Below are 24,694 nucleotides of genomic sequence, written 5' to 3' on the forward strand. Positions count from 1 at the left end.
TGTAAATTTTACATGCTTATGTAATGTAAGACTGAAGTTGTACGTGAATTATAAAATTTAAAACATCTCGGATTTCAAATATTTTGTTCCATTTTAGGCTACAGCTCAGAAATCATGATCATTATTTTTATAACAGAAATACAGAGTATTTTTTAAAGGGAGAGAAAAGAGATTGGTTATAGATGTTAGTTACAGGTGTAATTTATTGTGAGTAGAATGAAATGTCATTACAAGATGAACTTTGTATATAAAATTCTATGGACTTCAACAGGTCACAGGAAATCTCATTGTGCTCCTTTGTCCTTCAAAACACAAAGCCAACTCCACTACATTATACATTTTTTTTCTTAGGATGAAACTTGGGATTCACAATTATCTCAGGATTAAGGATGAATTTATTTATGAAATTCTCTGATAGTCCTAATCAATCTTAGTAGATCTAGTTCGCTTCTTATTGACCTAGATTACCTCATACTAAATAAGCCAACTTTAAGAGATACCCAGTAGACTTTTTAATTTTTAAAAAAATGTTAGAATCATTACCTTATGCAAATCACATAGACATGAGAAGCTTAAGAAAGAGGAAGAATGTTCTTGATGTACTTAAAAATCAGTCTTTTTTAAACTAAATCTCTTAGCACTCATCCTATGTAGATGAGTCCAAGAAATACAACAATAACTAATAAATTACAGTTTCCCACAGTGGAAGATACCTGATGAGCACTAAAAACAACTGAACCTGAAAAGTCTAAATGACCTGCAGCAACCTCAGAAAGCAGAAGACAGACTTGTGTGGACAGTATGTACACTCACTAATAACAACATGACAAATAATAGATTACTTTTTCATAAAAATTTGTGACATTAGTAGCCATGCATCAGGACTTGACTGTATTGCAGTGCCTTTTCTTTATATAACCCAACATCTCTAATATTTTTAGGGATTTTGAGTCTGGGAACAAACTCAGGTCAGGGAATTGGATGAGGAACTATGATTCTTCATTATTGCGACTTACTCAGGTTTCTATTTCCCACATTTAGAGTTTCATTTTTGAAAAATATATATTAGATAAGATTCAGTAGGCTGCTTATGTAGATGTATGTGAGTCCTAGGGAGACTGTGATTCTCGAGGGTCAAATCATTCCAATTAATGCTTTGGCCCTACTGCTCATTATGCTCACTATGTGCATTTTGCACCTGGTGCTTAAGTCCTGAAATATAATTCCGTATCCCTGGAATTCCATCATCCCATTGAAATTAGGCAGCCTACTTCAATCATGAGGTCTTCCACTGTCATCTCCAGCTTTCAGAGGGCAGCCACAATAGACTTCCCAAGGTATTTCATGCCTCTCTCACCAATATATTTATTTCTTAATGCTTTGGTGATGAAGTATTTTTGGAAACTTCCTGGGGTGTAGAGTGATGTGGGTGGATTTATGGATAACATATGATAAACTTTGAATGTTTTACTTCCTCTAGGTGTAAGTCACAATAGGTCCTTATACAATAACCATTCCATAGTCCCAGTAGTTAAAAACATTATAAGTTTCTGTTTCACTCACAGCACTTGTCTACTGCAGGTCAGGAAGGGGTTTCTACTACTGGAGTCTTTCAATAAACCAAGCTGATGAAATAGCCACTATCCTGGATATTGCCTGTCACTGTATCAGAGGGAAGCAATGCTCTGTGAGTGCAGTGTAAACAATTAAATGCCCTGGCATTTAATAATGTGTGTCAGGTACTATTACAGCTCATTGAACTGAAATAGCCACATACCCCCCACTAACTAAAAAGGGAGCCTGGAAGTGCAATTCTGCAGTGCTCCCAGGAGAAGATGAAATATTTGTCAACAAATAGGGGCTACTATACTTTCTATTATACCAGACATGTCCAACACCCCCATTTAATTTAATGAAGTCCATCATAAATATTTCTGTTATGCAATCAATTAGATTTTCAATGCTAGTCTCAGATGCTCAAGCTCACAAACTAAATCCACACCTTTGGTAAGTATACCCATATACATACATTAGTTTCACACTAGTAAGTTTCTTCCTTCTTCATCAGTTCTCTTAGAATTCACTCACATATATATTTCTCAAATTTCTATCAAAGTAAATTAGCAAGACCTTAAAATTCCTTTTGGTGTGAAGCTACTTTCTTATGTCTCCAACTGTGTAATTGTTCTTCTGGGATACGTTGGATTCTGACTCTAATAAGGGTCTGATGGCAATGAGAGGTGCACATGAAGAGAATTAACATCACTTTGTAGGTGACTCTCTCAGGTAAAGACCTTGCAGGATCTTCATGTGAAACAGTACTAGCTTCATTTGTGAGAAAGGACTACTGATGACAAAGAAGCTCATTGGGACTTGATCATTTCTAGAACACAGAGTCATCCAAATCTACCAATTGTCCCTATCTCATTCTTAAAGTCACACTTTATCCTAATTAATTCCCCAAGTTTCACATAAGAGATCTGGTGAAGCTGTGAATTCAACCTGTGTGGGAGTAAAGTAAGTTGCAAGATTAGACTCTGTCATGTTTTTAATTATATCAACTCTGGGTATACAAGATAAGAGATTCTTCGAGTGGCCATAGAAGGTCTCAGGTCCTCAGATCATACCATGAGATGAAAACTTAAATTCTGGAGCACTTCATTATCTTTCTTTAGCTCCTCATTAGTTTTGGAAGTGGCCAACTTACTCACAGTGCAGGTAGGTGTTCCTTAGTCCCATCACAGTAGTTTATGACAGCAGCTACATTATCTGCCAGTCTCTTGCCTTAAACATCCCATTTCTTCCAGGCAGCCTCAGGTAATCATTAAGAGATAGTTCTTCTATTTTTTCAGTTGACCATGTTTCTTTTTCTACTGGCAATGAGATTATTATTACCTTCAAGCCCAACCTGGTGAGATAATAACTCCAGGTTGCAATCCTTGTGAGTCTATTTTATAGGACTAAGTTTCAGTGCAGGAACTAGAAATCACCCTAGGTATTTCACACAAAAAATGAATTGGGCACTTAAATTTTACTCTAATTAGTGAAAGAGTGAATGTCATGGGACTGCCACCAGGCGGCAAGCCCGTGCCATGCAACTGCTATCCAAATAGAAAACTGTTTAGGTCTTCATTACTTTTGAAACATTCTGAGGTCAGGAAACATCTGGAAACTGGCACTGTTATCACAGCTACCCATTTCACCAGAGAGTAGCACGTGCAGCCTGGTCTGGCCTCTGAAAAACTGGCATCTGTGAGAACCTGTCCATCAACTGTCACTATCACAGAAAGAAGAACCTCCATCTCACGTCTACCTTCCAAATTCCATGCAGGCACATTTCTTTGGAAGGTACTTAATCCTCAGTGGAAAGACTACTTAAAAATACAGATTTTCTTTTGTTATTTCCAAGTTGGTTTATAGCAAATATAATTCCCATAAAAATCTACTTTTTTTCTGAAACTCAAGAAATTGATGCTAAAGTTCTTTTGTATAAGCAAACACGTGAGAATATGGGGAAAAAAAGAATAATGAAAGGAACTTAGGTGCTCAGAAATAAAAATACATTATAAATTTTTATCAGTACATAGTATGGTGATATAATATTTGTGAGATAGATCAATGGAAAAGAATAATAATTCAGAAAGAAAGTAGTATACATAATAATGTAGTAGAGAATGATAATGGCCTCAGAAATCAAAGAGAAAACAAATAGTTGCTCAATAAGAACTATCAAAATAAATTTTAGCTATTTGTAAAAAGAATAAAAAAGCAAGTTTGAGATATTATTTCATAACATTTCTTAGACCCTATATTCTTTAAATAACTATATGTAAAATCATAAGCCAATAAAAACTGAAAATTATATTGGTAAATACAATTTTTGTGAATGAACTGCCCAAGAATAAAAAGCTCTTTTATTGCTTGATTATTAGCCAAGACCTACCCTATCTGACCTCACCCATCACCATCTGGCTTCCCTAGGGATGGTGGCAGGTGAGGGAAATGATAGAGAATAAACACCTTTTTATTAAAATACTTGGGAAGGCCTTTGCCATTTTCTGAGGATCATCCCTAACTAGCTTTGAGAAAACAGTAGTTGTCATTTAAAAAAAAAAAAGTTAAGCATTCTTAATAAAGGTTCTAAAACTAAAACCAAAGCTACTCCTTTAAAATCAAAATCAAAATGAATAAAATATGATTATCTAGGGAAAGAAGATTTTGTAGAGGGAAGAGCAAGTGCAGAGCAGAGATCTTAGATGGATTTGGGTTTGAAAGTGTCCAAGAAACTATAAGTAAATAGTGCATATTTATTTAATAAATAAATGAAGTCTTCCCAAAACAATGAGTTTGTTTTAGAGTAACATTAAGCCAACAATATAAAGTTTGAATGGACACATTTTCTGGAGTAAAGTTGCTTTAAAACAAACAAACAAAAAAACCTCGATAAACAAAGTAAAAAACAAAGTCATAATTTTCTGTTTTGCTTTGCTTGAACTTATGGTCTCTAAATTCTTTTGAAACTAAGATCAAACCCTAATTCGTTCTGCTTTATACTTAAGCATCTTCTATACCCTGGACTCCTTCCACATCTCCCACACGTCTCCCACTATTTCTCAACAAGACTCCTCCACTCTGGCCAAACAGGTCTATTTATTATTTGCCAAGCACATCATCTTTATTTCCATCCCAAATCCTTTGTTCTTATTGTTTCTCTGAACTAGAATGCCCTTCCTCCTTCTCTCCATGCTCTGCTTGTCATCAAAATCCTATCCACACTTCAGAATCTAGTTCCATAACCCAGTGCCTGAAGACTTCACCCTTCCTCTCCACAACGTTACCACGTGAAGCTCTAAATATCTTTTTCCTCAGTCTGCTTACTAATTACCTTATTGCTATTATTTCTGTTCCATTTTAGGTTGACCAATAAGTTTTTGTAACTTATTTTGAATTTCAAATTTACAGAAAAGTACCAAGAAAAGTATAATGAACTTTCATATTTACTTCACTCAAATTCCCTAACTGTAAGTCTCTCACCAAATTTGCACTCTCTCTCTCCTATATTAAAAATTATGTACTAAATATTAATTATTAGACATGTTATTTTTCCAAACCATTTTAGAGTAAGTAACAGAAAAAACAGGGATACTAAAACCAGGCTCTACCTAACCAGAATATAATCATTCATATCAGGATATGAACATTGACACAACACTAATGTCAATCTACAGATGCTATGATCACATTCAACTTTCTCAGCTGTCCTCCAAATACATCTTTTTTTACTTTCTAGTCCTAGATCTAATACAGGATCTCCCCTTGCATTAGTAGTCATGTCTCTTTAGTTTCCTTCGATCTGAAACAGTTCCTCTCTTTTTCCCTGTTTTTCATGGCATTGAGAGCTTTAAACAGTACAATCATGTCTTTCTGATGAATGGGTTTCACCTATTTCTATCTGATATTTCCTCATATGCAGAGTTAGGTCATACATACATCACAGATATAATGCTGTGCTCTTCTGATGACTTCATAACAGGAGCCATACAATCAAGTTTGTGCTAGATTTCTCCACCAAAAAGTCAACATTTTTCATTTGTAATCAATAAATATTTTATATGAAGATAAATTATCTCTATATGTAAATATATATGTAAAGTATGTGTAAAATATTATTTCAATGTGCAACCAATTTAAAAGTTATTAATAAGTTATTTTGAATTTTATTTCATACTAAGTCTTCAAAATCTGATGTGGATTTTACACTGACAGCACATCTCACTTGGGTCTAGCCCCATTTCAAATGATCAGGAGTCACATGTTGCTAGTGGGTACCATATTTGACAGGGCAGCTCTAAAGCATAAACAAAGATTCCTTGGAAAAATTCTCAGCTTTCAGAATGTTTTCAAATGAAGTTTAGAAAACTCCTTAGAATCTATAAATAGGTATTTACCCATTTAGTAAGCCATAGAATTGAACAGGACAAGAAAAGTGAAGCCTTTGACAAAAAAAAAGGTAGGTAAAATTTTCCTCAGACCAAATGGAGAAATCAGTGATGATCACCTAAAGTGCCCATTATCCTGTATTGATACTTTTTGTAAATACCGCAAAACCCATCAACAGATAAATAGATAAGCAAGTTGTGGCCTATATGTACAACATCCCACCTCCCTACAAACCCCACTTCTGATTTAAGAAAGCAGAAAATACTCAGTATTAGAAAATATTATTTTAATGATTAGTTCTTATATCAGTAGTTGTTATTTCCTGGAGGTATGTGTAATACCAACTATGTAGTTCAGTACTTCTCACAGGTATTCTTTCTGTTGGACCATTTCCCTCAGTATATCCATGCCCCATTTTCTCTATTCTTGCATTTCTATCTGAGTCTCTTCTTTCCCTATATATTTCTCTTTCCTAAGAATATTTAATTTAATTATAGAGTGCAATAATAGATTTTATTTCTCCAGATGATACTCCAAATTGGTACCTAATACACAGAAATAACTATAATGGAAGTAATCCACAAAATATCAAATGCATGACTCGTTGTACCAACACTAAAAAGGAAGGTAAATGACAGCTGAATTTATACTCACTTCTCACCCAAACAATTGCTTACAAAAATTGCAGGGAATGGCAGGTATGTGTGCAGTGGCCATTTTTTGATGGGTTGTTCAGCAGCTCTCCTCTTGAGCCCCTGTTTTCTTTTAGAGCCATTTCCATGGGCACCAATTGGGCCTGACCCAACCTCCTAGCCCCAGGCCTAGAGGTGGGCATGATATGCAGCTCCACCAAAATATCCTATCTTTGGACCATAGCAACTGATCTAGCGCTTTTCTTTTGGAATCATCAAGAGGACACCTCCTTTTTCTTCCACTGTGGCATGTAAGGACAATGTGAAGTGTGTTATTTGTAGCATAGTCTCCTGCTGCATAGAGAGAAAATCATCTTAAGAAGAAGGAAATAAAACTAAAACACGAGAAAAAGTATCAACAGAAAGAGGGAGAAATGTCTTGATTACATTATTTAAGCCTCTGGAACCAGGTATGTATGGCACTTCCTTGAGTTAAAGTTCTGTCACTTATAGCAGGGGTCCCCAACCCCAGGGCTGTGGACCAGTATGGGTCTTCGGCCTGTTAGGAACAGGGCCGCACAGCAGGAGGTGAGCCGTGGGCAAGCAAGCATTAAAGCTTGAGCTCCTCCTGTCAGATCAGCGTGGCATTAGATTCTCATAGGAGGACAAACCCGGTTGTGAACTGCCTATTGCAAATGTGAGGGATCTAGGTTGCGCACTCCTCATGAGAATCTAACTAATGCCTGATGATCTGAGGTGGAACAGTTTCATCCACCGGCTCCATGCCGTGGCCCACACCCGTGGAAAAATTGTCTTCCACAAAACTGGACCCTGGTGGCAAAAGGATTGGGGACCACTGATTTATAGGATCATTGACTTAAATATAAAATAAAGCACAAAAAAGATCAACTTCTAGAAGAAAATGTAGGAAAAAAACTTTGTAATCTTCAGTCAAAGATTTTTTAGCTAGAACACCAAAGGCAAAATACACAAAAATAATTCATAAATTGGACTACATTGAAATAAAGATCATCTGCTATTTGAAATGGTGTATTAAGAGAATTAATGAGAAAACACAGACAAGGAGAAAATATTTGCAAATCTCATATATAATAGAATTGTACCCTGAATATGTAAAAAAATACTATTAAAATGTAATAATGAGAAAGTAAGAAAAACAACAAAAGAAGCAAAATAAATTGAACATCTACTTTACCAAAGGTGTACCAATAGCATGTACGCACATAAAAAGATGCTAAACAATATCAGGCATTATGGAACGACAATAAGATACTGTGGTACACATATTAAATTGTCTAAAATTTTAAAAGACAGCTCATACAAAGTGTTGGCAAGAATGTGGAATTCTCATATACCGTTGAAGGGAATATAAAATGGTACAACAATTTTGGCAAACATTTCGACAGTCTTTTAAACTAGACTGACACTTATTAGCCATTCCACTCCTAATATTTACTCAAAGTAATAAAAACATCTGTACATAAACGTTCATTGGAAGTGTTTATTTGTATGAGTCCTAAACTGGGAGCAAACCCGAAAACCATCAACAGGCAAATGGATAAACAAGTTGTGGCCTACTTTACAATAGGGTACTACTCAGTAATAAAAATAATGTCCTATTGATGCCTGAAATATGGTTGAATCTCAAAATAATTATGCTACATAAAAGATGCCACACCTCCCCAAAAGGGTTCATACTACCCTTCATTTATATAAATGTCTAAACAATGCAAATTAATCTACAGTGATAGAAGGCAGATTAGTGATTGCCAGGGAGAGTGGTAAGACAGGAAAATACAGGAAGGTTGGGATTACAAAATGGCAAGGGGAAATTTTTGTGAGTGCTAAAAATGTTCATCATTTTTATATTGGTAATGCGTTTTTAAGTACATACAAAGAATAACATTCACACAATGGAATTTAAGAAAGTATTTTTATTTCAGTCTTAAATAACCAGAATTGACATCTGTTGGCTGAAATTCGAGAGATGGAAGACAGGAAGGAGACATCCTCCTCCAACGGATAATACTAAAATTTAGCAGTTCCATTTCCATCTCACCCATGGTGAGCTCAATAAGAAACATCTTGTATTTGCTTTTCCTTCTTCTCTAAATCTTACACATCTCAGTAGATGATAAGAGACAGTGAAGCAATCATTTTTCTTTTTCTTCTTTTTTTGGCGGGGAGATGGAATCTCGCTCTGTCACCTAGGCTGGAGTGCAGTGGCGCGATCTCGGCTCACTGCAAGCTCCGCCTCCCGGGTTCACGCCATTCTCCTGCCTCAGCCTCCCGAGTAGCTGGACTACAGGCGCCCACCACCTCGCCCGGCTAATTTTTTGTATTTTTAGTAGAGACGGGGTTTCGCTGTGTTAGCCAGGATGGTCTTGATCTCCTGACCTGGTGACCAGCCTGCCTTGGCCTCCCAAAGGGTTGGGATTACAGGCGTGAGCCACCGCGCCGGGCGAAGCAATCATTTTAAAGTTCTGAGGACAGATTATTTCCAGCATAAAAATGTATGTCTAATTGTCATTAATGTGGATTCCCTAAAACAGAGTCTGAGGCAAAAGTTACAGGCCCGAGATTTATGGGAGGTCTATCTAAGAGGAGCAGAAGTCAGGTGTTTTTCACTCTGTCTGGAATGCTGTCCCCTGAGATACAAACATGGTTCAATCTTTCGTTTATCTTTGAGCTCTGCTCAGATTATCTAGACCTTCTGAGATTTTTCTATAGAAAATAACACTCCAACATCACTCTCTAACTACCTTACCATACTTTTTCTTTATATAAATGTATGTGTATGTGTGCAGATAGATATGTTGACATAATCTACATATATATGATACATGCATGACATGTTGTTGTTGTTATTTATCTATATTCCTCTACCCCCAAAATAAAAGCTCTTTTTAGATAAGAACCTAGTTTGTTTTCATTTTGTCCTACTTAATCTCGTATCTTCGGTTCCTAGAATAGTGCATGGTACACAGTAGGAACTCAATAAATAACACCAACAACAAAAAACCTTTTGAATGAAATCATTGTTACAATTCAAATATGAGGTAGAATATATTCATTTTCAGATATTGAAGATCTTAAAAAATGCATCTTATATGCACACTATCTGTGGAAGCAGCAATCAAAAATGAAGCAGAACAAAGTAACAGCCTCACACTGTCCAGAGAGTAACCAAATCAGAGGAGGAAGAAGCCAGGCTGTAGGAGAGACATCTCTAAGGGAAGAAAACACTGAACTGAAAGATAGTTTAAAATTTTATAAACAAATGGGAAAACTATTTTGGGGCAAATGTAAGATAAGTAGTAGTATTTGCACAAAACTAAGCAAATAGGTACAAAGAAAACTAAACTGATATAGAGTGAAATAATTATTGAACTCAAGGAAGAAAGTTGTATTTTTAAAAGGCAATAAAATCATAGCACGTAACCTGGGTCCGCAATGAATAACAGCTAACTAATCACTTCACAGCATTTGCTGACCTACAGGTTTAGATAAAGATTATGCTCTAAGTTCTAAACTGCTGGAGAGGTGAGGAAGAGCAATTGACAGGGAAGTGATTCCCAAGTACATGTCCATCATTGTCAAAGGGCAATTTCTAGAGCTTACAAGTCAGAGACCATAGTATATGGTTTACAGTTAAGAAGGAATTAAAACGGAAAGTGCTGGTCTCAGAGGACTAGGATTCGACTTTGCAAAAGTAAACTGCATATTTATTACCTTGATAAAAATAGTAATTTTCAAGGGCAAATAATCTTAAGAAGTAACAAATTGCGGGAAGGGCCCTAGAGTACTCGATGCTGTGAAACTGGGTGTTCTAGAACCAAGTTTAACAGAATCTCTGTGGGGCATAAATGTCCCAACAAAATCTGCTTTCACAGAAATGCCAACTAGCAAAAAAGAAAATGTAGCTTCCACCATCACTAAAAGGAAAAATAACTTAAAAATGAGGAGGAAAAAGAAAAAGTTTCTTCATTTATATATATACTATTTCATGTATCTAAAAAGTTGAGATAAGGAATCAATTTCATCATAATGTTTAAAAGAAATTTCTAATTCTTTCATCCTGAATGTACCTGTTTAGCATAATATCATAATTTTCTACATAATACATTTCAGCCTATTTTCTGCAAATATTATTCTGGGCATCTCTTGCTATAAATTTTATGAACATAGTGGAGGATGATGAAAATGCTTATTTATTGAATTTTACAGAATTTCAGATATCTTTACCTAGGGTGTTAAACCAAGTATTTCTAAATCAAATTTTAATCTCTAAGAAATCTATTTAGAAATTTTAATACATTATGATGAAAAGACAATCCTGGAATATATGGCTTTGCACATTATGCAGATTCTGCAAATATTTGTTAAATTGAATTAAAATCTCCACCAAAATTTCCCATTTTCCTAAATGCAATTTCAAAGGTTTCCTAAGGCTGTAAGAACTCAAAGTCACACACACACATATATACATACACACACACACACACACCCAAAATATTGATATAATCAGGGGAGATGTGATCTCAGGCAAAACTCAAATTATTTTTGAAAAGTTTTCCAATTCTTTTCAGTGGAGACATTTTGAATATTTTACTTTTTGTAATTTGTTTTTTGCTTCCATCTTTGCTATATAAAGAAAAAGTAACATACAAGCAATTGTTGAGCTCTTCAAAGAAGCTTTGAATAGAGACTCTGGAAACTATTCTTGCTCTTTCTTTTCAGGTATAGATGTCTTTGAAAAGTCTCAAAGAAATACAGGAATAGAAATATTCTATTAAATAGGATACATAGTATTGTCTTTATAATAATTATCTTTGCTTTTGTTGTTATTGTTATAGCTAATAATTCATTGCAGATTACTTCCCCTATATTTTATTTCTTAGTTAAGAAATCTTGTTTATTTGTTTTACATTATTGTCAGCCCAATTCTATTTGGAACTGTAATATGGGCATTAATTAACAGGGCTTTGTTAGGGTTTTAGATACTCTAAGAATACACGGATGTATATCAATGCATTCGCAAGTTTTAATATTGTAGAAATAGTGTTCAAAAGTGTGCTTTTGCCTAAACTTGTCTGGCCTTCAACATGGTTCAAATCCAGTTAAATTCTTATTTCATCTAAACAGCTGCTATCTCCTTTTTTGTACTTTACCTCAACTATAATAAGGCAGCAATCTAAATTTGCCTAACAATTGGACTCTATCCACAGAACTTGAAGTGTGTTCTAGCCAAATGCAGATTAAATTGGCTAAGTAATAATGCTCTTCAAATTGCTGTAGCCTATTCCAACAATAAAATGTAACTCCTAGGAAACAACTAACAAGCAAACAAGTTGTTCTTCAAGTTATAGGCTCTATATGTTACCCTGAAACACAGTACGATGCCTTTAAAACATCTACACAGGGAAAGTGGAATCAACAATAATTCAGCTGTGACCTCACTATTTGGCAGTTGTGCTTACAGCTGACTCCTTTACTTATCTCCTAATGGTGCACATTTTTGGCAGAAATAGCACTAATCACTGATCAAGCCTACCTTGTAAAAAGTGAACAGGAGTAGAAGCCTTTGCCACCAGTAATCATTTCAGTAAACTGTAACTCTAGTCACTGGCTGGAACTTACATTGTAGAATGCAAGCGCTCAGAATTAACATCATTATACTATTGAATTCAAAAGAAATCCAGAATATCAGGGCATCCAGAGAAGATAGAGAAGGTTCTCTGAATGTGACTCACCACTCACATTTTGTTTTGATTTAGTTACTATTTATTGTATTACATGTGGAGAATATAAGAAAAATATTTCTTTACCTCATTTTTAATGCTAACCCTAAAATGGTAAGGCTCTTTCAGGTTGAAATCACCAGACTCAGACTGGCTCAACGGAAGGTCAAGAGGTGGTGAAGTCACCTGTAATGGTAAACATGCAAACACTTCCAAGCTGAACAAGTCTGGACTCAGTTCTTGTAGTTCCCAAATTCACAGCTCTCTTGGGACAGGTTGATTCAGCTACAAAGAATGAGAAATTTCAACCCAGAGAATTATTTTATAAAAAGTTATTCACATCTAATAATCTCAAGAGATAGAAACACAGCAATGTCGAAAATTACCTATTAATCGTTAATCCTTGGAGAAAAAAATAGACAATTATTTTCAAAAACATGAAAAGCTTCATATAATAAAAATTAAGACTCCCACATGTGATTCCATTTCTGTTCATTAATTATGGAGAAGTTAATAATTGCTAAATTGCCAGCAGTAAAAAATAAATCATTCATTACAGAAAAAGTACAGCGTTTTTGCAAAAAAAAAAATCAAGAATATTCTATTGGCTTTGGAGCTTCCGACATGTAAAACTTTTACCAATAAATATATACAGCTCATCAACTTGCTTAACTTTCTATGTAATTTAAGCTTGATTTTCATTCAAATAGTACAATAGTTAATATTTTATTTCATATTTTAAAACTCATTGATTAGTCATTTAGTAATTTTTTTTTCTAACAACTCTATCTCACTTTTAGAAATAAACCTCTTTGAAGAAATAGTAAGCTTGACTTCAAATTTTCAATACTAAGTAATTTTGAAAGCATGCCAATACAAAAAAGAAATTATATGGATAGACTCTAATATGGTCAGAGATGTTAGCCAAAAGCGTAGCCCTCAAAAAGAAAGGGGGAAAAAAAGCAGAACACAGAAATGGTTATCTTTATAGGGGACTACATGTGCCCTTTAAAAGGTGTTTGTTTAAAAATTATACATATTTACAAGGTAGTTATTTACATTTGCTTAGAGCATAAGTCTCCTTACTAGACTAAATCACATATTTTTTTGTAGTGATTAGAGAACATTTTGGTCACTCTGGCAGTGAAAGATATGTTGGAAACCTTAAAAAAGTAAAACAAAATAAACCTAAATGTGTCACAGCAATATTCAGGCCACATCAGCTCATAATAAAAGCATCAAAGCTGGGGGTCCTCTGTGGTCAGGATTTGCCAAGTCCTCTTGGTCATCTAAGTTACTGTTTACAGTGCTTTCACTTTGCCACTTCTGCATTCAAAACCCTGTAACTTTTCCTCAGTCTCCTCTAAGTAAAACACTAATATCATAGCCTGGCATTACAGTGCTCAGTAATCTGGCTTTACTTGTATTCTACACTAGTTCCCTAACTAGAACTCTTTCTAGCTCTACAATATTCACATGCTGACATCATTGCCAGTATTATTTGTAAGGAAAATACCCTCTTCCTCTCCCATGTTTCCTGGGGGCATATTAATTAAGTAAGAAAAAAAGTTTGAGAATGGCAGTCTCTGATTCTCTCCTTCATACTCTCACTCCTTTCTGAAGATGCAAGATGACTTATCTAGTTGGAAACCTTGGAATTTGCATACCTGCAAGGTGCATGAAATATCCTGTGTTTTCTTGCTGATAGTAAATTAACGAAACAGGCTCGGCTTTCATACACCAGACAGGCTGCAGTTTTAAGAAGGGACAAATTCAATTTGTAGGTGAATTATTAGGATGATCCTTTGGTTGCTTCTTCTAAGCCAAACACTTTTACCCAGCCCTTGCAGTAACACAGTAAATGTGGTTCTCTGTCTGACTCCTCTATTTCCTAACCAATCTGTACTTTTTAATGGAGTGAGGGATGTGCTTTAACATTGCTCCTTAAATTTCAACATTAGGCTGTACAAATCTTACACTTGGATCAAGTTTGTTACTTGCTAATCATCACTAAAGACACATGACCCTTCACTGTCTTAGTCATGTCATTCCCTCTGCCTAGAACAGCCTCCTGTTTCCCATGGCTACCTGATTAAATCAGACCTCAGGATCTTCCTCTACCATTTTTCTCCCAATGAATGGTGTGAGCATCCAACTAGTCATCATTGCCAGAAATCCAGATACTCTCTTTGACCCCTCTCCACTCTTTCCCACTTTAACAACCCATCATCAGGCTTGCCAACATCATCCCACAAATCTCCCTTGAGCGTTTTTTGCATATCTTCATCACCATCACCACCACCCAAATATAACCCACTGCCCCTCCTTCATGAACCACTGCCATAAGCCCCTAAGTCTGTCTTCCTACTTCCACCTTGTCTCTTGCTTCCAAACTCTCAACCTTTCAGCCAAAGTGATCTTTTCTAAATGCAAATCTGATCATGCACCACATCATGTTGGCCTGCCCAACAGCACACATTTTTAAAACATTCCGTGTCTTCTAGTTGCACATAGAATAAAGATTTACTTTTTTTTTGGAAACGAGGTCTCACTCTGTCACCCAGGTTGAAGTAGAGTGGCACCATCATAGCTCCCTGCAACCTTGAACTCCTAGGCTCGAAGCAATCTTCCTGCTTCAGGCTCCCGAGTAGCTAGGACTATAAGGTGTGTGCCCCCACACCCAGCTAAGGCATAAAGATATACTTTTTTAAAAAGGCAAAATTTAATTTCTTGTTCAGGCTGTTTGTTCCTGTGTTCCCTGGCTTTCTCCAGGTCAATTACCCTGGTTTTCTTACAGTTGCTGGTTTCGGTCATCTTCTCTTTTCACAGGATTTTGTACTTGTGTTTCCCTAGACCTGAAATACTTTTCCTGTTTCTCTCCATGTGCTTAACTTTCAAACCTCTGTTCACTTGCCACTTCTCTGAAAATTATTTTATGACTTTCTTGACCGAGAAAATATTTTCATTTTTTCCTCATGGATCTAAATTCCTCTACTTTGTGGGACTTGTCCCATTTGTGATTTTGCATTGCATTTATTTCCCTGATTATTTGTAAAATATCAGTCTCTGTCACCAAACATAAACCCCATGAGGACAGAGGCTGGAACTGATTTTGCTCACATAGCGCAGTCCTGGCACATAGTAATTGTTCAATAAATATTTGTTAAGTGTATATATAAATGCATAGATGGATAGACAATTTCCCAAAGTAGCTGCAGTATTAAATTAAAGCCCCCTCTGGCCTATTAATTGATTCTTTTGGGAGCAGCAAAACTGGCCAACCAAGGCTAGTCTTTAGGACTGTGGTGTAATTGCATCTGCTTGGTTGTAATGTCTCTTGGGGAGAAATATCCCTGACTGAGAGTGATCAAGGAAGGGAGTACAATTGTCAGAGGAATCCTGTAGGTATAGAAATAGAGCTGTGGAAAAGAAAGTGATGTTCAAAGAAAGGTAAATAAATTGATTTCACTACCATGTTAAAAAAAAAAATGCTTACATGCCAATATCCAACTGATTTACTTAATTAAAAATTGACTGAAAACATAGTAGTGAATACAGTAAAAGGTCTATCTTCACAGAGCTTACATTGTAGGCTTGGGAAAATAAAAGCAAAGAGTAAACAATTCTTCACCTACTGCGGTTGGTATAAATTGGTACAACAATTCTGGTAAAGGGCTCACCAACAACGACTCAAGCTGAAGAAATATATATATACATACGCCTACACGTGTATATATACATGTCTGTGTGTGTGTGCATATATATATATATATATCCCTTAATTATATTTGTGGTTATACATCTACAAAATTGCACGAAATTTTTTCCTTAAAAACATGCACAAGAATGTGTAGAGAAGCATTGAAAAAATATAGAAAATCAGCAAAATGTTCATAGACACTTGAAAACATAAATTGCAGTGTATTCATAGAATAGAACATTTCTGAATAATGAGCATGGGCAAACCAAACTACAGCCAACACCAGAGCTGAGTCTCACAAACAAGGTTGAACAAAAGAAGCCAGCCAAAAATGAGCACTAGCTGTATGAGTCCATCTATGTAAAGTTGAAAAACAGGCAGAATTTATCTTTGGCAGAACAAGCCAGGATATAAATTATCTTGGGGGATTGGTGATTGGAAGGAAGAGTGAGGGTTTCCAGGTTGTTCATACTCTTCAGTCACTGGATTTCATGGGTATAATCATTTTGTAAAAATTAAGTAAGCATTTCTTTTATAATTTAGGTACCTTTTGGTATATGTGTTAAATATATTTGAAAACTTATTTTTTTATTTTCATACCTCTTTTATTTCCTTCTCAATTATTTTTTGTCATTTCTACTTTTCTGGAAAATTTGTCATTTCACATAAATTCTCCAATTTAATGGCATAAAATTATATTTACAACATTATCTTATTATGTTTAAATCTGACCGTATCTATAAATATTCTCTGTTTTCTTTCCTCATATTTGGACTTCCTATTTCTTTCTTGCTCTTAAAATAACTTTTCTGCTTTTTTAATCTTTTCAAAGAACAACACTGATTTCATTGGCCCTATTATGATCCCCAAGTAACAGGTGGGTCATAAAGAAGTTAAGTAACTTGCCTGAGGTTACACAGGTAGTCTGTCCTGCTCTCCCCACCACTGAACAAACTAACTCACACAGGAAATACACATGCAATACTACTTCTAAAGATACATAAAATCACACACACACACACACACACACACATACACGCACACACATATTTGCATAAACTCTGAATTTATACTGAATTTACCTGCAGAAAGGACACTAGAATTGACTGGGAGTACAGAAGGTCACATGAAAACTAACATTCTCTGTGATATTTTTCCTGTTTGTTTTGTAGAGAATGGAGCTCACTATGTAGCCCAGTCTGCTCCTGAACTCCTGGGCTCAAGCAATCCTCCTGCTTTGGCTCCCCAAAGCACTGCTTCTATAATGTTTAAAAACACTTATAAACAAAATAAATGTACAGAATTTTGTTATCCATGGATTGAATTAAATTAAAAATGAGAACAGATATAAAAGATACAAAGGTCAAACCATCCCTTCCTGATCTTTCTCTTGCCCTTCATGTTAGCTCATCACTCCCAAGGCAACCCAGCCTTCAGAGCCAGACTTTCTCACGCTGCCAACTTTTTACATTCTTACCCTGAAGCCATTTCACCTCTGCTGAACCATATCCCTGATGTCAGAGAAGGACTTTGCTTTATATTTGTGTATATAAAGAGCCTATATGGTTCACTTTCTGAATATTTCTTCTTTAATGATTAAAAAAATCTTGGTGTCTGGGAGCCAGGCACAGCCAGGTGGGGTGAGGGTAGGAGGCAGAAACTTGCAATGCATGAGCTCCATCAGCTATTTCAACATATCTTTGCTCCCCAGCTAAATATAATAGAAAGTTTCTTAAAGTCTTAATCTTATGCATCATTGAGTCCAAACAACTAATTCCTTGCCTTATACATACTGCAAACTTATTCACAGTTCATAATAAATAATCTGTTGGAAAGTGTTCTGAACAAAAAGTATTCTCTTTGTAGAACTTAGTAGTGCACCTGAATGCTTACAAAAAAATGTTTATTGAGGATTACCAGCATAATGATGTTAAGCACTTTTACATGTTTAGCACCATGCTGGGGAAATACTATAAAAACTTTCTTATAATTAACCTCCTACTCAAAAGGTTATACATGATCCAAACTTTTTCCTTTTCCTCCCAACACTGAGGAATGGCATACAAAGCAGTCCTGAGGTTGAGTACAAGTGATAAAGAAAAAAATAATTAAAAGAAAGGGAAAAAGCTTCTGCAAACTTGCTGCTACACATTAGTCTTACATGAATGTATTCATTAATTACATTAAAGCTGACCACATTGCCTAAAGTTGTACAAGTAATTGCCCCAAAACTTAACTTCCCCAAGAAACTGAATAAACAAAAGTAAACTCTCTCTGAAGGAAGTCACATCTATCTTAGACCTTGATGAACCTTGAAAATAATTTTCTCTAGGCAATGACTAGCAAGCAGCAGAAGATAACATGCTCACAAAGAAGTAAGACAACGTGAAAGATGTCAGAAGAAAAAATAACAGAAATAAATCTGCAAAGACATCAAATATTAGACTTATCAGACAAAAATATTAAAAACAATTATGTTTTTATGCAATGTACCCATGTAACAAACCTGCACAGGTACCCTGCATCTATAATAAAAAATTAAAATAAAAAACTATGCTTACCAGGTTCAAAAAAATAAATAGCAAATGAAAGAATCTGCAGAGGAGAAGAAAGTGCAAAAAAGATTTGAAAAATAACTAAATGTTGGAATTAATAATACAATAACTAAAATTAAAAACTTGTTAGCCACATTTGAACATGTATCCACAACAAGAATTGCCAAGCTGGAAGACATATCAGAAGAAATTACCACATATGCAACAAAGGTCAGTCTCATGAAACTTAAGTGGTAAGTGCTCAAGACATTCAAAATTTAAAAATAAAAAGCATAATATTGATCTTATATAACCTCTTCCCAAGAATAGAAGAAGCAAAAACACTGCACAACTCAATATCTGAGGACAAAACAAGAAAGGAACAACTTTAGGATAATCTCATTTATGAACACAGATATAAAAATTCTAGGCCGGGCACAGAGGCTTACTCCTGTAATCCCAGCACTTTGGGAGGCCGAGGCGGGTGGGTCACGAGGTCAGGAGATCGAGACCATCCTGACTAACACGGTGAAACCCCGTCTCTACTAAAATTACAAAAAAAAAAAATTAGCCAGGTGTGGTGGTGGGCGCCTGTAGTCCCAGCTACTCGGGAGGCTGAGGCAGGAGAATGGCGTGAACCCGGGAGGCGGAGCTTGCAGTGAGCTGAGATCGCGCCACTGCATTCCAGCCTGGCAGCCTGGGCGACAGAGTGAGACTCTGTCTCAGAAAAAAAAAAAAAAATTCTAAACCAATTTGCTATATATATAAAATGAATAAAACCATCAATAACTTTATCTCAGGACTACAGAATAAGTTGAACATTGTAAAATCGATGAATATATATAAAATAAACAAAAAAAGAGGTTAGTTAAACAAAACTTTTGCCAAACTGAAAATAAAAGGGAACTTTCTGAATATATGAGTTTTCTAAAATAAGCTATAGCAAATATACATGATGAATAAATGAAAGCTCCTTTCTGATATCATGAACATGATAATGATGTTGCTATCAACCCTTTTATTAAACTTTGCATGTGTTACCTTATCCAACAGGGTAAAATGAGAAATTAGGCATACAATGGGACTGGCAAAGCAGAATTATTCAATAAATTCATACTTGGACAACTGACTCTGCATTGGGAGATTGGATACCTACAAAGCAACTCACACAAAGCTCTTTTCAGATAGGCTAAGGATTTAAAACTTTTAAAACAGAATATAGCAGAAGATTGTTTTAACTATGGGGTAAAGAAAATTTCTTAAACATGGTACAATATAAAAATCATGCATAAAAATATCTGTAAATTAGACTAGATTAATTTTAAGTACTTTTGATTATCAAAAACTTATAGAAATATATTTCAATAAAGATGGTGGAAAGTCAAGTGATAGCTGAGAGAAAATATTTAGAAAACACATATTACTTATAAAAGATAAGTATTTAGAAAAGGTATATTACAGAATGTGTATGAATCAAAAAGAAAAATAAAAACATTAAAAATAGGACAAATGACAAGTCTCAAAACACAAATGACCAATAAGCTTGTTAAAATGTTAACTTCATTCGTAACTATGGGAATGCTAATTAAAACTATAAGTGATCTATCTTTATAATTCACAATTTTGTCAAAGAATTATGTCTAATACTTTCAAGAGTTGGTGAAGACATGGAACACTTGGAATTCACAAATAGCCACTAGCAACAGAATTGATTTATAAGTTAATGTATATTCATATTATGCAGCAGTGAAAATAGACAACTATAGCTATGTAAAGCAATATGGAAAAATATTTAAAAATAATTATGAATGAAAAAAATACCAAGCCACCAATGAAAACTTGTAGTAGGATTTCCTTTACATAAAGGCAAAAACAGTCAATGCTGAAAAGTATATTGTTTAGAAATACAATTGCATGACATAAATTATAACATAAAGTTCAGAGAGTAGTTACTTTGGGGTGGGAGGTTAGTAGGAGACTTTAGAGGTATTCATTTCACAGGAAAGTGAGAGGATTTTATGAGCCCAGACTGAAAGTTTCATGAGAGCAGAGACCAACATTTTCTCTTCTCCATTTTATTTCCTGAGCCTAGAAAAATACATGACAGATTGTATTTGGTCAACAAACATTTATTGGTTAAATGGAAGAATAAATGCCCTTTGTAAACTGTAAAGCTATGGAAATCATGACATTTTTATTATTATTTACTGTGGTTTATTTGATATAATCAAATAGAAGGTAATTAGTTTTAACATTCAGGGAACATTATTGAAAGTTTTATGTTAACCCAGAACATTTTGGCAAAATAAATTAAGTTTTTAGTTTCTAAATTTGTGACAATTCTAATTATGTTTAAATTGCCACATGAGGATGAAACAAATAAGAAATCTGACTTCAGGTGAGCATAATTTGAAAAGCAAAGGAAAAAAAAAAAAGATAAAAATTTCATTTAGTCAGATCTGCAAGTTCTACTATATAAAGTTTTTTTTTAGAAAATACTTCACAAGTTGGAAGTTTGTGAAATGTGGTTAACATGGAAGTAATTGAACGTGTTTGTGAACTCAAATGCCCCTCTACCAATGTGTCTCCAATTAGAAAAAGGCATCAGATGAATTAAACGTTAATTATATTTGAAGTGTGGAATGAAGCCATAGTAATCCATTGTACATTTGCCAGTTTTCTGATTTTTTGGCTCCATTATCCAATTGTCCTGCTGAAATGTCTGTATATTGTATGTGAAAAATATGTATTTGCATGTCCATTAGGCAAAGTCATATAATCCACACGATATATTGCTCCCGGCTGTGTTTAATGGAATCTATCCAATGAGTGAGCAAAGTCTTCAAGTTACAAACAATATTCAAAGAAGACTTTCATCTCAACCAGACACTATGTTTTGGTCATGTTATTCACCCAGGATATTTTTATATACATATAATTTGAGACAGATCACCAATAACAGAGATTTGTTTAGAGGAAGAATTGCATGTTTTGAAGGTCAAGCTTATTATTTTATTTAGTTTTTTTTCACCTATTGGCTTGTCACATCTCTGGAATTATGTCCAACTAAACTTGAAAATATTGTAAAATGTCATGAAAGAAATATGTTGAAGAAACGTAGTTTATTCATGAAAGAAATATGTTGAAGAAACGTGGGCAGCCTACACATATTAATAGGATTTCTTTGCACCCACCTCGGCAACTAATTCTGAATATATCTCCTTAATATATTTAAGAGACAAGGTGATAAAAGATTAGAGAACTGTTTTCTTTCAGAAGCTGGCTCATCTAAGAAAGCACCAGTATTTGAAGAAAGTTCTCTTTTCAAAGTTTGGGTTTCCATCTGTATATACACAGAATAGTGTATTATGCGAAAACTTTTGGTTTTTAAAATGGCAGCCAAAGTTGCTATCTGTCTGGATCTATTTTGGACCATTGTATATTCAATATAACATAAAAAATAGACCTTTTAATGTTGTAAGTAATCTAAAATTGGTGTGTCCAAACAAATTTTACAAATTACTGTAGGGTTCAGCAAACTGTGTATATAATGACACTAATATCTCTACTTTTTGATATCCAAATTCTTTCTTGGAAGAGACTGGTTTCTTGAAAAATGCCTGCACAAATTCAGGCTTATTTTATCATATGGCAAAATAAAATAAAGAAATGGGTACTCTGCCATACAACATGAATGCTGGCACTGAATACAATGTAAAATATTTTGATCAAAATTATTTAGACAGTAGATTTAAATAACTTCTTGATTTTTAACTATAATGATAGACACACTTTCACAAAGATTTCATAAATGAAACCTATTAATATCATGTTTTAGTTTTTAGTAATATGTATGATATCAAATATCCGTATTGAATGGATATTCATCAATAATTTGGTGTCTTTAAATATCTAGATGTCTGGTTTTAATCAGATGAAGTCTGGGGATAGTTTACTAAATTTGTTTCCTTTTTTTCTATGCCCTGTTCAAAATCTTCCAGCCTATCTCAACATTGATTAAGGATGGGTAAAGAAATCAACTTTTTTTCAAATCTCATAGGCCTATTAAATTGTTTAATAAAAAGATTTTCTGTCTTTCATTTTATTTACAGAGATTTAGGTCTAGTCTAATCTGTTCAACCTGTTAATCATTGTCAGGTGCCAGATTCTAATTTGTTCTCAACATGCCTGTTTGACTTTTCATTCCATATTCTTTCAGTTAAATTTCGATTACTTATTTGAATGTTATTTAATACAGCTCCTACATTTAAAATAAAACCAGCAGGTAAAATAAATTCTGGCTTAGTATAAAGAAGTTGTTACCAAATTAGTGTTACATATACAGATGGATGTGGCTTAACAACAATGATTTAGACAAAAGAAACAATGACTTGAACTGACATGTATGGCTGTGACTCAGCCTCTAACGAGCTTGTGAATAAATCCAGATTTCAGCACATTGATCCAGTTGCTTTCAGTACCTCTAGAAGGCGGTATATCAAGAATCCCCATGCTACTGTTTGAGAAAACAGATTCTGCTGCTACCTAAGAAATCAACTGCAAGGCATTTTTGTAACCTTACACCACATAAGGAAAAGCTGAAAAGCAGTACTAATACATGCAAACTATATCACTTGGAGAAAGATGACCTAGAATATCACTTTTAATATTTGAGTATTTAAATTTTTAGTAAAATACTATTGGCCTAAAGAAGAGGAAAAACATCTTTAAAAAAACCAGCAAAAATCTCACACAAAAAAATCTAACATCCACTAATACATACATATTCATCTTTGTGTTGGGAAAATCTAAAGTAGAACATTTTGGTGGACTTCCCACATCCTATTTTAACAATATAGGCATGCTGATTACACTATCTAGATTTAATTTGAGTGAAACATATCCACATGATAAAAATATTGCTTTGTACTATTAGAGTGGTAAATGTAAGTGGCATCCCTAGTCCTTAAACAAACATAGATGGCAATCCAATCTCCTAGTTCCCCTAAACTGTACCCTCATTAAGGCTCAAAGATGGAGTGAAAGGGAGCAATCCTGGAGCAAGGGAAACAAGAGGGAGAGATAGGATGGTTAGTTCTAAGGCTCGGGGATTGCCTGGAGGCCCCCAATATGAGGATGTCAACAATGACACTTACTGGGTAATTACACACACAAAAAAGTGAAAAACACCATGGCTTGAATTTGGGGATAAGGAATCTCTGGGATCAAAAACAGTTGTGTCAAAAGGAATGAGTCAGAATGACATGTATCAAGGCAGTGGTTCCCAACTTTTCGGCACCAAGAACTGATTTCCTGGAAGACTATTTTTCCATGGATGGTGAGTAGGGGGCTGGGGATGGTTTCTGGATGAAACTGTTCCACCTCAAATCATCAGGCATTAGACTCTCATAAAAAACTTGCATCCTGGATCCCTCGCATGCACAGTTCACAATAGGGTGCATGCTCCTATGAGAATTTATGGCCCCACTGATGTGACAGGAGACGGAGCTCAGGCGGTAATGCTGCTTGCCTGCCACTAACCTCCTGCTATGCAGCCCAGGTCCTAATAGGCCACAGGTACCAGTCTGCTGCCCGGGGTTGAGAACCCCTGGTGGAAGGATTATTAAAAGGAATGTTTAGAAGCACATTAGTGTAAGTTTCAAATGTTATTATAGTAGCAACATCCTTTTCGGTAATGTCAGCTTCCCTAAACTGTCCATGCCCTGAGAATCTGAGATAGTGCCTAATACATAGTAGGCAATGAATTCTTAATTTTAAAAAATTTGCTGTGATTTCGTGCATTTTGTTGAAATCTGTTTCATGTGTAAATCTCATCTAAAGGCAGTACCCAGTACGTCTTTCCCTTACTCTCTTCTGGGGTTCCCTATTTCCTGACACCAAACTTAATTTGAATTCCAGCCATTTTGAAAACCCCTAGATGTAATAATAAAAAGAGAGCAGAAATGAAGCCAAGTTACTGCAAAGGTCCGAATCTAATATATAGAACAAAGGAACCCAAAACTCCACAAGCTAAACAACAGTGAGTTTTAAATTCAACCTAAATTAAAAGGTAGTAGGCAAAACTATTTGCAAAAATTAAACAAGAAACAATGAAAACCCGTACAT

The sequence above is a fragment of the Mandrillus leucophaeus genome, unplaced genomic scaffold (assembly GCF_000951045.1).
Source record: "Mandrillus leucophaeus isolate KB7577 unplaced genomic scaffold, Mleu.le_1.0 Scaffold181, whole genome shotgun sequence".
Taxonomy (NCBI): domain Eukaryota; kingdom Metazoa; phylum Chordata; class Mammalia; order Primates; family Cercopithecidae; genus Mandrillus; species Mandrillus leucophaeus.